The sequence below is a fragment of the Stegastes partitus genome, unplaced genomic scaffold (assembly GCF_000690725.1).
Source record: "Stegastes partitus isolate 25-593 unplaced genomic scaffold, Stegastes_partitus-1.0.2 Scaffold752, whole genome shotgun sequence".
Lineage (NCBI taxonomy): Eukaryota > Metazoa > Chordata > Actinopteri > Pomacentridae > Stegastes > Stegastes partitus.
In genome coordinates, this window is record NW_007578483.1 from 26,441 (window position 1) to 42,294 (window position 15,854).

Genomic DNA, 15,854 nt, shown 5'->3' on the forward strand with positions numbered 1-15,854 from the left:
ACACACACACACACACACACACTGGTGTTTTCAGTTACTGAGCCTGATTTTGCTGCATTCATATAACATCAGACTTGTTGTAATGTGAGTCTTTAAATGGTAAATTACATTATGTCGACATTTGAATTGCAATTAAGACTAGAACTGCAATTAGTCAGTCGATAACTCTGTCCAAAAAAGATTTATTGGCAACTACTTAATAATAGTTTGACGCAGTGTTCCAGCAAAAATACCAAATATTTGCTGGCTCTAGGGTCTTACATGTAAGGCTGCTTGTTTGTAAGTCAAATTCTGGTTCTGGATTATCTGAAGACAGATTTTGGGCTTTAGGAAGTTGTCGTGTCTATTTTTTGATGTTCTACAGACTAAACAATAAATTGATTAGTCGAGAAAACAAAGGTCAGATTAATCAATAATGAGAAAAAAGTCTAATTAGGACAGAGAAACAAATGATTAGACTCTTTGTAATAATAAGAATGATACAGGTAATCCAAACAAGCCTATATTAGAGCAACGTCTCATCAGCCAAAGCAAATCAGGTCATCGGTGTACACCAGTTTCGCGTTTTAAAGCTGTACTTACAAAATACATTTCAAATCAGCATTGATTTTGCAGCAACAGAAAGATCCCCAGAAAAATATTACATCTTTAAAATTAGTTTCCCATGGCTGTTATTTCATGCTGCTTATTGGATTTTAGCTATTAGAGTAGTCAATTAATTGATTAGTCAAACAGAAAATTAATCAGCACAGTTTGATAACCAATTAATCATTTAGGTCACTGTGCGAGCAAACACGGCAAACATTTGATACTTAACAGGCTCCCAGATGGGAGAATCTGTCAACTTTCCTCGTCTTAAATTATAGTACAATTAATAGGCTCTTAGAAACTATGATTTTTATTTTATTTTATTTTTTATTACTTACTGATGTTGTACAGACCAAACTATTCATTCACTAGAATGAAAACAATAACTAGTTACAGTGTTATCAGCTTTACTTTGTCTCAAATGTACGTAATTCAACAGAACTTCTGTGTTAGATCACCTACAGTTGAATAGAATTAAAGTCTCAGGTCAAGTGCAGGGCTGACCAAGTTATGACCACTTCTGCCTCTCTCATGATTCCAGCCTTTGTCGTTCAATGCTATAATATAATATTCGTGTAATAACATTTCCTTAAAAAGGCTTTGCATTCTAAAAAAACACTTCCTTTCAGTGTGGATTTACTGTCCTGCCTGGTGTAACACTGATTTCAAGCGACTGCTGTTACTCTCTTAACAAGCACGTCACTTCATGTTAATGTCAGGATGTGATAGCAGGGACGAAAAAGTCCTCCATAGCCGTAGTGCTGTGAAATGTCACAACCTGTAAAGAACAACTCACACTGAAGCGTCTAATCCTAATGCATTTTTTTTTTTTGATCCGCTGGGATCAGAGGACGCAGCCACTAAGTCATACTCATATCTGTCCTAACCTACGTGCTCGGATTGCTGTAGGAACAAGAGAATGTTTCTGCAGGTAGCCGCGACCCCCAAGACCTTTCTTCCACACAAAGTCTGTTATTCGAGACGAATCTTATGCCACAGCGCTGACTGAAGGCTGTCACACTGCCATCGCTAATCTGTAGAGTCATATTAAAAGCCAAATTCAGCCTCAGGTGGATTAACATGTGTCTTTCCTCCCTCCTCTTCCTGTCAAGGTCAGTTTCTACTTTTCACTCCGTCCATTTCTGCAGAGGCCCAATCAACAGCCTTGATTTTGATTCTTTCACCCCGGCTTTAATTAGCTGTGTTTCAATTTTTAATGACCCCCTGCTCACTGTGTCGGTGCGACTGGTTCCCATTTGGAAGCGCAGATTAGATTTGACCACAGGCGGTGCTTAGCACAGGGGAAGATTTATTCCAATGACAAGGAACATGGGGAGGGATTTCAAACACATATGGAGAGATACCACCCACTGATACAGATACAGCATTTTGCTTGCTTTGAATATTCACCTCACCGACTGTTCGCTCCATGGCCTCCCTTGGTATTTTAATGAACACACACTGCCCTCTGTATTCTTACATGGAAAAAAAACAACCAGCAAAGGAGCGTCTAGTTGACCCAGGGGTCTGTGGCATACATCAAGACGGGTTCAAATGTGGCCTGTGACTCATGTTGTATGTTGTTCCCTTGTTCACAAATGTCAGCAAATAACATTCAAAGACCAAGTGATTATTTCTTACCCATTATCATTGACAGCAAAACTCTGATTACAACTGGGAAAGCTGAACTCTGATAGCTCAGATGTCCAACTAGTAAATATTACAGCCTCAAATTGATGCAAGAGTGCAAGTCTCACATGAATTAATAAACATACAACTGTCTTGAATGAATGGAAAGGCTCAGAAGCTGTTCATAAACAAATCTTCACCATCGGTCTAATGTGGCTTGAGCGTGTTTCTGTCAATACTTCATGCCTTCTCTACTTGAACTCAGTGGGTTTCACCTGAAGAACTATGTTTTTAAAATAGACCAGAAATACATAGTTTACATTTTTTTTAAAAGTCTAAAACAGCAGGTGAGTAGGCATAATTAAACAAGAGAAAATCCTGCATCCAATGGGGAATATTTTCAGCTGCGGATTCATATTTTTTGGGTGCTTGTGAATATTAATAGCAACAAGATCCTGTATGTGTTACTCAGAAAGAGCCACCAACTACATATTCACCGTTATATTTAGATTTTATATATTTTAAAAATATTTTTAAACAGCAACTGAGAGTCGAGCACAAACAAGATAAGCTCTTTAAGACACTAATTAAACAGGTGTTATTTGTTGGTGTGATACAGAAACTGTTATTTTTATGGAGCGACATAATGACAAGAGAAAATGTTAAAAAGTCACAAATCATAATCTCTAAAGCCTAAATGCTATAAAACAAATAAAACATCATAAAGACAACCAGGAAACTGCAGGCAAGTACATTCACATATGATATTTTCTTATACAAAGTAATATATTTTCAGTCTTTTCTTTTCATCAGTGATGCTAAAAGAAATTATTCTCTATCATTCCTTTGTAACTCCATTTCACCACTAATGGTCTATAATTTATGATAATATTAATTTACTGAATATATTACATCATAATGTTGACTTTAAACCAGACTACAAACATATAACCTGCAACAGTGAACGGTTAAAGTGAAATGCACATCTTTGAAATGTCCCGGTGAAAGTATAGCCCCGATACCCGGTGCAGGAGCCAAGTAATAATCTCTCAAGTGTTACCACTTAACAAGGAAACTCCCGGGCTGTGTCAGGAGCTAAAATTAAAGACTGATAGTCCATGAGAGGGAGCAGGAGCCCCCTGTTACAGCCCAAGGGCCTCCCCTGACTCACGCTGAGATGTTGAAACTAATAGTGCTGGTGCTGAGGCTGATTGGACGGGCTGTTGGAGAAAAGTGGTGCAGTGTGGACACATAAAAAAGAAACAGGTAGTTTAAAGTGCTGAGATTTTTTTTATTTTGTTTTATTTTATTTTTTACTGGACTTTGTTGGTTGTAATATTAGAAATCAAACACATTCCTGTTTTGTGTGCTTAAGTAATACACACATTTAATTACATTAGCTTGGCATCATGTTTGATAATTAACCTTCAGCTCATCTTGGATTCCTAACCTCAAGTCTGCTTTGCTACAGTTGGATAACTAATACTAGTCTAAAAACTGCAATGTTTGAAGTATTCTTGATACTATCTTGCACTGACTTGGTCCAATTTACCACTACAGATGTTTTTTTTTTTTTATCATTTCAAAGTGTAAACACCAGCATGTGTAACAGCATCCTTGGATTCTGGGAGAAATTGAGGGCAGCAGCAGCAGCATCATTTTGAGCTATAATTGAAGTCCTACTGATAAGTTGCAGCGGTATTGGGATTTGAGATCTGCTTGTGGTGACCCAGTTAGCTCCATAAACACATGAGCTCCTTCAATTCATATAGAAACCCTTATAGGAAGCCCCACAGATGCTACAGCGGTTGGAAAGAAGCCATTACAATTATCTCGACCATCATTGGGATAAAAACATATCCGCTCACAGATCATTTGTGTCACATTAGATCCACTTTTATCATGGGGATGAGTGTTAATAATATTTACAGATCTTATTTTGAGATTTGTGGAGTGGGTAATTAGGGGTGGCTGGTGATCACAGTGCTGCCATTTATTCCTACAAAGACACAGGCTCTGAAACCACTCTGGAGATTTGTGGTGGGAAGAATTTGTCACAGATTCTCTTTCATTTAGTTTTGTCTTTGAACGTCTCCATTCTGCTTTTTCACCATCGGCTTTCATCCTCTCTGTCTTTCGACATCACTGTGGCTTCCCCTTCAACTCTCTCTGTCCCAGACGATGATATCATAACGAGCATCCTAAGCCAGCAACAGTGAGGCAATTAAAGCTTCTGCTGGTTCTCCTTCCTGCAGAATGTTTAAAATGGTTCTTCTGCCGCTGCTCCTCTCCCCTTATTCATCCTCACATTGTATTAGCTGAGATAGCTGGAAGAGAGGCTCGTCCTCCTGATGGCCGCTCCATTCCCAGTGGAATATATGGCCTACATTTGTTTGCAGCGCGGTGTCGTCCTGTATGAGTGTGTGCTTTTGTCATACAATTCCACTTTTCTGCAGTATAGACCCCTTTTGTCTCCTCCTACCAGTTGTTGTTTTTCTTTTTTCATTCAGCCATTATTCGGTCTTTTTCGGTTCCCTCGCACTAACTCTAACCGACATTGCCACTCCCACCTGCCTGCCCTTTCCTCGCAGTAGTATCACCTGACCCGCCTCTCCACTCATCTGTTTCCTTTCAGTTTATCAACCCCATGGTATATATAAACCACCTCTTCTCTCCTGCCAGACTCAGCGTTGTAGCTTTCCAGTGTTTTGTCTCATTTTTTTGAGCCTTGCCTGAATTTTTTGGGGGGATTTTTCCTCATCCTGCTTCCTGTGCTTTGTGTGCTTGCCTGCTTTTTGTAATCTTGTGTTTGCCTGTTTTGCCAGGAACACTGATTTGCTGTTACTTTTTCATTAGTCATCTTGTTTGTCATACATTGAATGTTTCTCTCCTCTGCAACACACACACATACATGGATTGAACTGGCATTTTTGAGCCCATCATTGATTGCTTACCATTCAGCTCACACGCACATACACTCGTAACCTTTCTAACAGCGCATATATGTGTAAAGGCTCAAAAAAAAAAAAAGCATATGCACACACATATACACAAAGGTCACCTTCACTGCCTTCATTAGAGCTCGGTTTATTATGGCTGACAGATGTGCCCATAAATCATAGGTCCCCTGGTGAAGCAAGAAGATCCAAAACAAACACTCATAAAGGTGAAGCACAGAGAGAGGAAAAGGAAGAGAGACTTGGAAATAGATCCAGAGACAGACAGACACATGCAGGATATCGATGTTTACTGACGGTGTCTTAAACAATAGGTTTCTGCCATTGATCCAAAATCATCATTCTGCCTAAAGAATGATCTTTTCCATTGTTTTCAGCTTCCCCGAGGAGAGATGAGCAGCTTTTGTTACATCGTTACCTTTTGTAAAATGGAAGGAAAGTCCTTATCCTAAATGAAAATGACGTGTTAAAGGGGACAGATGGACAGATTGCTGCTTCAGATTCTAACACAGCCAAAGTGAATCCAGGAGATGATTGTGATAAAACCCAATCAAGCGTCTTTGTGCGGAGATTCAGCCCAAAACGAAGATCCTCCTTGTGAAACTCATTACCTCTAACCTCGGTGCTTTTGTTACAGCGGCCTGTGTCACTCTGCTTTGTCTGCAGCACTGCAAAGGAAGTTAATCCCCCCGTCTACTTTATCTGAAGAAGTACAGAAATGAACTCTTTCACGTCTGTGAAAGAAACTTTGGAGACAATGATGATTTAGAACGATTTAGAATAATTTCAATTTTTGCCCAGATCAAACTAAACTTTTGTATTCTTTTTACTCAATTAAACTTCCTCCCTGCACCTCCAATGTATTAGGATTATTATAATCTCCCCTGCTGTAGTCAGGTTCTCGGAAAGCTGAGGTCTTAGGTGGTCCTCGTAATATAACTTGGATCAAAAATCAAAGAAAAGGTGTGTACCTTTTAAATTATCTTGGATTTCAGCCGTTAACAGCAGGATACTACAAGGGACTTTTATCAGCACATCGATCCAGAAAGATCTATTCCCATTTGATGCATTGTTATGGAATTTAACGCAGGCGTTCATGTTCCCCAGAGGATGGGTTTTACAGACTTTGGTGCGCTCCTAACTTCTCTGTTTTAGCACCAGCATTAGATAGACTTTTTAGTGCTTTATTAAAATATCCCAGCAATCATTCAGTTGATCGACAATCATGGATTGGACGAATGGTTTGCTGCAAAATGTAATTCATATTTTAATGTTCCCCAGAGAAGAAGCAAAGAAATATGTTGTGTTTACACAACATATTACTACAGACCAGTGTAAGGGGAGACATAAGGCAGACTTATCTCCACCATAAAGAAAATTATTGCATTAATTAAAATGATCAAAACCAACCTTTAAATTATTCGTCCAGCGATATAATCTCTGAGTCAGCACAATAATTCTAATGAACTGTTTACTCTTGGTGATAATGTAGGGAATTAACTTAGAGCTCAAGTAACTATAAAGATCACACACGTGAAGTGACTGAAAGTAAGCTATAGAAAACACAAGAAACAACTGTATACACATAACATTTATTACTAACTACAACAAACATAACAACAAAAACAAACACAAAACATAAAATACAAACAATGATGAAAATGCTGAGTGAGAATCTGAGAGTGAGAAACCAAATGTGGAGTTTTGTTCTAAAGGTCACAATGTTACTTTAGAAGTATATGTACTTATAATTATACAGAGTTAAGCCTGTTGAAAATAAATATCTCACATTTAAAGGATCGCAAAGAGTCTAAACATGAGATATTTATCTCTCACGGTTACAAAGATAATACAGTACTAGGATACATGTAACAAGCAGATAAAATCAAGAAGGACTTATCTAACTATGATTAAGCTTTTGGGGTGTTTACCAGGATATTATGTACTTTCACATTTAACAACACTTAAACTAACATAAGATAGTAAAGGCACATTAAGATCCTCCTGTGCTTTCATCACATTGTCCATGATGATTGGATTCTTCAGAGGGGGCAGGAAGGACAATAAAAGTCACCCAGATGTCTGTTCTCCATATGGCCATTTGGCTAGTTAAGCCAGGTCAGGCTCTTTGTGAGTTAATGTTTTCTTTTTCCTCTCCATGAGTGTCTCTTATCTGTTAGCTGCCCTCTGAAGCTCTCCACAATGTGATCAGTTGATTTACAGCTTCCTGTGACCTGGCTTGAAGATGTCAGCCGAGGCGTCGGCCCGTCTGATCAGTCAATTTACCACTCCTTGTGACCTCTGAATTAGAAAGTTTTGTGTCCCTTTGGCATCTGTGTCTGTTCATATCCTTCACCAAGGACCGCCACAACATGTAGCTACCTTTCTAGGGATGTGCACATCAGGCTGCTGTGTTGTGTCTGTGCCTATTTTGTACCAACCGTGTAGAGTCAAGTACAAATTAAGGTTTCCTTACCTGCTGCTTCCTCTTGAATTTATGAAGTCCCTGCATTTCTCCACCTACCTCTCCACTGCAGTTCAGCACACCAGCTCACCTTCAGCTCTGCTCAAACATTGTAAACTGTTCTACCTTCTACCTTCACACAATGACAAGTTGTAATGTTAGCATAATTTAGCCCTGTGTATTTGAACTGGAAACCAATTCTGAAGAAGACTAATGATACAGAAAGGCCCACCCTGCAAGTTCACATTCATTATTATATATGAAACCCCCAAAAGTCTTTGTTTCAAGGAGGAAAAAGCTCAGCCAAAGCATTTTATCATATTTATCTTTTAGCATATGCTTTCCAGCAGATGAAAAACACCATATGGACATGTTAACAAGACAAAATAAAAACTTGATTTTCACCAGTAAAAGACTTTAACCTCCTAAGTCTCCATCGAGCCTCATTATCTGGTCACACATACATTTTGTCCAGAATGTCGCCATGATCAAATGGATGCAACACGACACACATCATCAGCCTCAGCTGCCTTTCGTGGTAATTAGCAAATGCATGCTCACATGACAAACATTAATGCAAAACATCAATATGTCAGTATTGTAACTGTCACCATGTTAGCATGCTGCTGTGTAATAAAACCACTGAGTCAGGTGGGGTCTCACAGAGCCACTAGCTCGGCTGGCTGCAGAGCTTAGTCCTGCCATGTTTATTTAATCAGTCAAATGTTTGATTGTAATTACAGTTTAATTTTTATTTACTTGTTTGAAGCTCTAAATGAGACCAGTGTCCTAAGTGGCAGCTATACAGCTCTGGTATCTGTCTGTCAAGGTTTATTGCTGATTTAAATCTGCCGACTATCAATAAATCTCATGCTGAGTGTTGTTTATGAAGGAGCTATAAATAAAACATGCAACATAATGAATTTGCTGCTCACTGCTGAGGAAATGTTGGTTGCGATAAAACTCTGGTGGCCTCAACTAACTAAAAAATTAAAGAAACATCAAAAGAATTTCCAAACAAAGAGTGAGGCAATCGACAGGGAAAAAATACATGTCTGACAAAATCTTAATATACTGCGAGTAAAAACTAAACAAAGACTAAACTAAAGCTAGTATATAGTGTCACATAATTTATCTGCTTATTCCATAATTGTCCAGCTGAGCCTTTTTCTTTATTTGTTCCACTCTGAGAACTCAGTGTTTTTACCGAAAACAGTGTGGATGCACTGCACCATCTAACAGTTGTGGAAAATGGGCTCACATGATTTACTTCAGTGAAAATGTCAATACAGCAGCAAAGAAACTCAAATAAAAGTCCCGTATTTCAAAATTTAAGTACAGAAAAAAAGAAAAACAGTACTGTGGTATCTAGCCTTTTGCAAAAATAGATGTTTCTATAATTATTGTTGCATTAAAGCATCATTTTTACATTACAGCTGTACCTTACACTTAAACCTAAGTACTGTAAATGTACAGTTACATTTACCAGCCACTGTCTCAATTGTCACAGTTAAAGTCAAACAGACGGATAAACAAACTGTCATATAAATGATTATATGTAGTGACATATTCCTGAGAGTTTTTCACAATTTATCTCGTTCGCTATGAGGCCAGCATCTCTGCGCCACAGGTGGGAGGCTTGACTTTTATCTGCTTTTTCATTCTCCTCAGTGATATCCTGATGACCCCCCTGATAGGACCATCTACACTTATTAACTTTCTGTTATGATATTACGTGACTTATGGCTCAATCACGTTCATCTCACTCGTGCCGATGTGCCGCAGCAACACATGTAGGTATGCTCAAGGTTCACCCGAGTCAAAGTTCAGACTTGGTCCTCCTTGTGTTGGTAATAAGCTGCTGAACTGCTGGACGAGGCAGAGTCTGGTTCAGCTCCACCACTGGAAGGAACATGGGTGAGAAGAAGGGTGGTGGTAAGGGTCTGAGCACCCTGGAAGCATGTCTGATATTTCTCTTTGTGGCAATGACCGGCGTCTGCATCGGCCTCGTGGTCGTCTACGTCGTTAGCAAAGAGGACACTTCTACTCATATAGAAGGTGAGTGCTCAGAAAATGAGTTGAGTTCTGTTTTAATGCCAACACACGGCACATCTGAGGTCCTGTACTTGCACTTTTCTAACATCTCTTGTGTTTATTTGCTCATAAAAGACAAAACTTCCAGCAGTTATTAAAAGCTTTATTCTTCATATGTGATAACTTTCCCATTTAATTGTGGGGAAATGTCCCATTTTTGCACGTTCAGTAAATCCTCTCTGTGCTGAGTGTGAGTTAAGTATCACGTCTTATAGTTCATTTTTGAAAACCTCTAAGAAATTACAGTATTAAGAAAATTATATAGAAATTGTCTCTATTCATGTGCAAAAAACCTCATTACACAGATTCAGTAAATGGAGTTATGTGAAAGGTTGAAAGCACACAAGCGTCTGTGTGGAGCTGCAAACGAATTAACCAACATATAGCCTTGTAAGGACAAATGAAGAGTTCATTTGCAAGAACAGATAATTCCATCTTCACAAACCTTCAGGAAACCCACTTTTCCATCGTCTACCTGATACAACATCAATCAAACATAAGTTATCTCTATCTTTGTCATGTCATTTCTACTGAGTCAAATCCACTCAACTTCAATTTGATTGATATTATCTCAAGCAAACAACAACAAAAAAAGTTTTCTTAAAATCTACAAAAAAAGGAGTTATCTGTTTTTGCAAATGGACTCTTCAAATCCTGGAAGGAATCCTAAACTTATGCAAACTTATTAGCCAATAAAAAAATAATAGTCATGATCTCCAACTTTCCTTCTAGAGCAGGGGTGTCCAATCCTGGTCCTCGAGGGCCACAATCCTGCATGTTTTAGATGTTTCCCTCTTCCAGAAGCCTGATAACGATCCTGATCATTTGAATCAGATGTGTTGGAAGAGGGAAACATCTAAAACATACAGGACTGTGGCCCTCGAGGACCAGGATTGGACACCCCTGTTCTAGAGAGACCATCAACATTTGAACTAACTTGTTATGATTTATGACCAAATAGCAGAATTAGTAGTTTGTTTACTCAAATTTTCAAAATACATACAAACATGCTAAACTAAGATGATGTACATGTACAACAGTGACCTTTCAGCATATCAGCACTATCACTGTAAGCATGCAGATGTCAGCATTCAGCTCAAAGTACAGGCTCATAATGCTGATAGCATCGTCATAGACCATTAGTCTTGTAGTAAGATCTAAGAAATGTCTTTTCATTATAACATTTTCTGAATCATCTCAGCAGCAAATATGAGACATAAAACTGATCCTGGGGAAACTATTTTTGGAGAAGTGTTGATTAACAACATAAATTACTGTTGTGTAAAAGATTTGGGTTAATATTGTTCCCTGCTGTTGTGAAACAGTAAATAAATCTTAAGATTGGAACTTCCACAGGGAGATTTATTTCTGATGCCAAGCAAATGAAAACACAGCAAGAAAACTGGGAACAAGCAGCAGCAAGCGGTGCTGTAGTTACTAAGATGTTTATGCCTGACTCCTGTACTGTCCCAGTAATTTCATAGCAGTAATGTATGTGCCATCACTACATCAGTAGCCTTTACCCCCTCCTCCGTTTCTCCTCCATCTCTTTCCAATTTCATTTTTCATTTAGCAAAATCATTATTTATTCTGCCCTTAGGCAGGAAAAAAAGACGTCTGAAATAGCAGTGAGAGCAGACACAGTTCTGCTGCCTGATTTTGTCTTTGGAAAACAAACTGGAGGAATTGTTTGTCGGCATGACGGGGATTAAGTGGTGAAATGATTATCAGCAGAAACAATTCGTTTTTGGCATCACAGGTCATCAGAGATTTCCGCACCCCTGAAGAAAAGTCAAGTGTTGCATATAGGACTGGCTACGAGGAGCTGCTATACACTTGTAAACAAATGCAGTGTATTAAAAGAATCATTGTCCCAAATTTGCTCGTTTTACACAGAAAAACAAGGCTGTTTACATCCATGTTCTGCCTAAATGACAAAATACATCCCAGTTTTTTTGTGGTTGTGTGACACACAGCTGCGCTCCAGACTCTGACAGAAGCTGCTCAGGCCACGAGGGAAAGCCTGCTGCTACTGTGAATGATGACCGACTGTATAATCAATGCTGTTGCTAAGGCTGCTCAATTGGCTTTAATTTCCACTGCAAAGATCATAAAGTGTTTTTTAATCATTTGAATATCACAGTAAATAGAAACACTTCACCTGCAGTGAGGTAGCAAATCAACTTTGTACTGAGACTTAAATATCTCAATAACTATCGGATGGATTTCTATGAAATGTTTAAGACTTTTGTTTATGACCAAATACCTGCAAAACTAATAAATTCCCTTCAGCCACGATTGTCATTTATATTTAGATCTAATTGGAAACATTAGCATGGTTAACGCTAAGCCTACATATTGTGTGTTTTCTAGCATTTTCACTCAAAACACTACAAAGTCTCATAGGGCCACTAGCATGGTAACGGTTTCTTATTTTGGTTTAGGTGCCAAGAAAACATGGAGAGTTCATTTGCAAAAACAGATAACTCCATTTTTGTAGATTTTAAGAAAACGTTTTTGTTGTTATTTGCTTGAGATAATATCAATCAAACTGAAGTTGAGTGGGTTTGACTCAGTAGAAATGACATGACAAAAATAGAGATAACTTACGTTAGATTGATGTTGTCTCAGGTAGACGATGGAAAGGTGGGTTTTCTTTTGTGTAGATGGAGTTATCTGTTTTTGCAAATGAACTCTTCATATTTTTTGTGTAAAAATGAATCACTAAAAAATGGGTCTGAGCTGCTGAACATTGAGTCGCAGAGGTTGATCAGTTATCGTTTTGGCTGATATTTCACTTGTCAGTATCATGTTTTCAAACAATGCCTGATAAATGAACTACATCTAAAACGGTGCTACTCCGGCTCTGATGCAGCAGCTTCTCTCTGTGTTTTCACTCTCTGCTCTTGAACAACGTCTTGCCCGCAGCATTGACTGATTGATTACATGTCACGAGTATTAGCCTATCAATACTTGAGGATGAATGCTGAAAAACAACAAAAATTTAAATTCCGTTTTTTTGTTTTTTTAAAAAGGCAATTCTTCAAAGTGTTGCGTTGGAGTTTGTGTTATTCTAAATTTTGACACTAAAGTTTTCACATTTTTAACAAATATCAGCCCAAATATCGGTTATTGGTATTCTTGATTACAAATAATGAATATCGGCCCTGAGAAAAAACATTTTCGTTGAGCTCTACTGAGTTAACAGTAATTAATGGCCTCAGGTTTGAGGCTTGTAAGCAGGTTGTAATCTTCAAACAAATACAGCAGCTTCAGAGAGCAGTGAAAGAGGCTTTCTCTGTCCAAGGAGCTACATTTCCAACAGTTAGTCTTCAAGCATGCATCATGTTGCCATAATTTCTAGAACAATGGCTCAACAACAACGTTTGTCTTTCATTTCAAGGGCCCAGCTCCGGGTGTGGTGGTTCTCAGGACCTGACTGGAGAGTCAGGCACCTTCACCAGCTTCAACTACCCCAACAGCTACGACAACGGCAAAAGCTGCGCCTGGCACATCTCAGTGGACCCTGACAAGGTGACAAGAACCCAGAGAGTCACAGTCCATTTTTAGTTTACCCTGCTCTTCATGTAAAATTTGAAAGAATATTTAATGAAATGCTGGCTGATAGATTTAAACATTACTCAGAGAGAGGTTCCCCTCCAAACAAGCCATTTACATATCAGACCAGCCAGACATAATCACTTTAATATGGAGTAGCCTTCATGTTCATTTCCATCTTAATTTGAATACATAAAACAAGCCTGAGTGCAATTCAACTCCTGATAAGCAACAATAATAAACGTGTGAGATAGTGAGAAAGTGAGATAGCAGCCTTCATACACTAAAGCAGCTCAAAGTGTGCTATAAAATAAAAGAGCAGACAGTTGACACTAAAGTAATAAAGCTGTTTCATAAGAACAAGCCGGTAAAACAGTAAAGAGCAAAAGCTGTAATAATAACAGTACAATACTAATCATCATTACATCATTTTTTATCATCTTCATCTTAAATAGTGTAAAAAAAAATGAAAACATTTAAAACAGTTTTTCACTGTAATTTCTTAAACAATTTACTGTTGTTTTACAGATTTCTTCCTGTTTCCCTGTAAATTACACATAACTAGAAAATCACAAAAAATTGTTTCAATGTACTTGTTGACTGTAAAAAAAAAAAAAACAACAACACACACACACACACACACACACACACACACACACACAAACAAAACAAAAACAGGCCAAAACTGTCAATAATGTTCACATCAAAAATATGTTATTAAATGGTAATTTACCTCCTTTACAACATTTGATCCTATGTAAATCAGCCACAAAAAAAAAAAATCCTTATTGTACAGATACTTTTTATTATTTGAAAGAAAAAAAAATGTATACTAAGTACTGAAGAATGGAAAATGCATTTAAAAGTGTTAAATGCAGTTATTTTACAGATTTAGTTAAATTACTGATCTAAAATCACAGCAGAAAAGTGTTAACATGCTGACGGTTAAAAAAAAAAAAAAAAAACACAAAAAAACAAGCCAAAACTGTACGTAACGACCACAACAAAGATCTTTTTTTTGTTGTTGTTATTTTTTACAAACAGTAATTTGTTCTTGTGCAATGTGTGACCATAAAATTACACTGTTTAACTATATTTAAATTAGCTTTAAGTTGCTTTTTTTCATTACAGTATTCCACATTTTTAACAGTAGTTTTCTGGCACCCTGGATTAATATCAGATTCTAGGTAGAGTGTTTACTGTAGCGGAGGCTCAGCTGGTGTTGTTGTCCTCAGATTCAGAGGCAGATGATTCCACAGTTGGTTGTGGTTGGGTAACATGATCAATAGAATGACTTAATATATAACAAATATTTTGTTATAAAAACAAACATTTCTTTTGGACCACACTGGTCTGAAATCATTTTTTTTTATGGTACCGTGCAGATCAGAGCGATTCACTGGTGTGTGTATTTCAGACAGGGTCTTCCAGGCGCCTGGTGCCTAATGAGGGGAGTTTGTCTAGTTACTGTTATGGAAATTGTCTTATGTGAGGCCAGGCAGTAGAGGACAGCTGGGACGAATGCAGTGGCAGCGTCGCGGACAGATGGCTGCCTTGTCTCCTTCATTCTCCTCAGCCCTCCTCTCCAGACCCACAGGACAAAACTAAATCCTTGATCCTTCCTTCTCTGGCAGCCTGACTGCCTTCCTGCATCCCCAACACAGCGGCTGCTTTTCTCTCCGTTTCTGTGTTTCTCTACATTCCAACACATAAACATGCATCAGATTTCACACCGAGGACTTACTCCTGCCCGTCCAGCCAGCAGCCTGTCTCTCTTATCGACTTCTCAGATGTAAAAAAAAGAAAAAAAAAGAAAGATGAAACATCATGAAGCTGCGTGTTTCTCTCTCTCAGGTGATCCATCTGTGGTTTGAGGAGTTTGCTTTGGAGGACACCCAGCTCTGCTCGGGAGACTTCATCACACTGCGGGATTCACTGGGAACCATTGGTAAATCTCACAATAATCCCAACCTAAGGGGGGAAAGAAATCATTTTTACAACATGGAGCTGAGTCTCCTTTTCAGACAGATAGGTGGGTTAGTGAACCTCACTGTCCTGCTGCTCCACTGCACACTGGAGCTCTGTTTACAGTAACACAAACCCCAATGCTTTTTCCAAGCAAGCCGCAGAGTTGAAAGCATAAAAATCTTGTGTTTGCTTGACATGACATTTCTGCGTCTGTTATATGGAGGCAAATTAAGCAGGGAATGGTTTAAAGAGACCCGACTGGGGCACAGATTCAAAGAAACGTGCAGGGTCGCATTGGGGAAATGAGTACAAAAATATGTGAAGACAACCCAGATTTAGTGCCCAGTTCCTTGGCAAGACTAAACTTTACATAATTAATAGTTACAATGTTTATTCATTGTGACAAATGGATGCCGAATTAACAACTTTATATATTCTAATATGAAATCATATCTAATAATAGTTGCTGTTTGTAACTTGAACAGACAATGAACACAGACATGTAAAAGGCTCTCACAACATTTTGTGTCGCTTTGTGGCTGTTTTGCATTGGATTGTGGTCCTGCAACATCATTTTGTGGTTGTCTGTGATCACT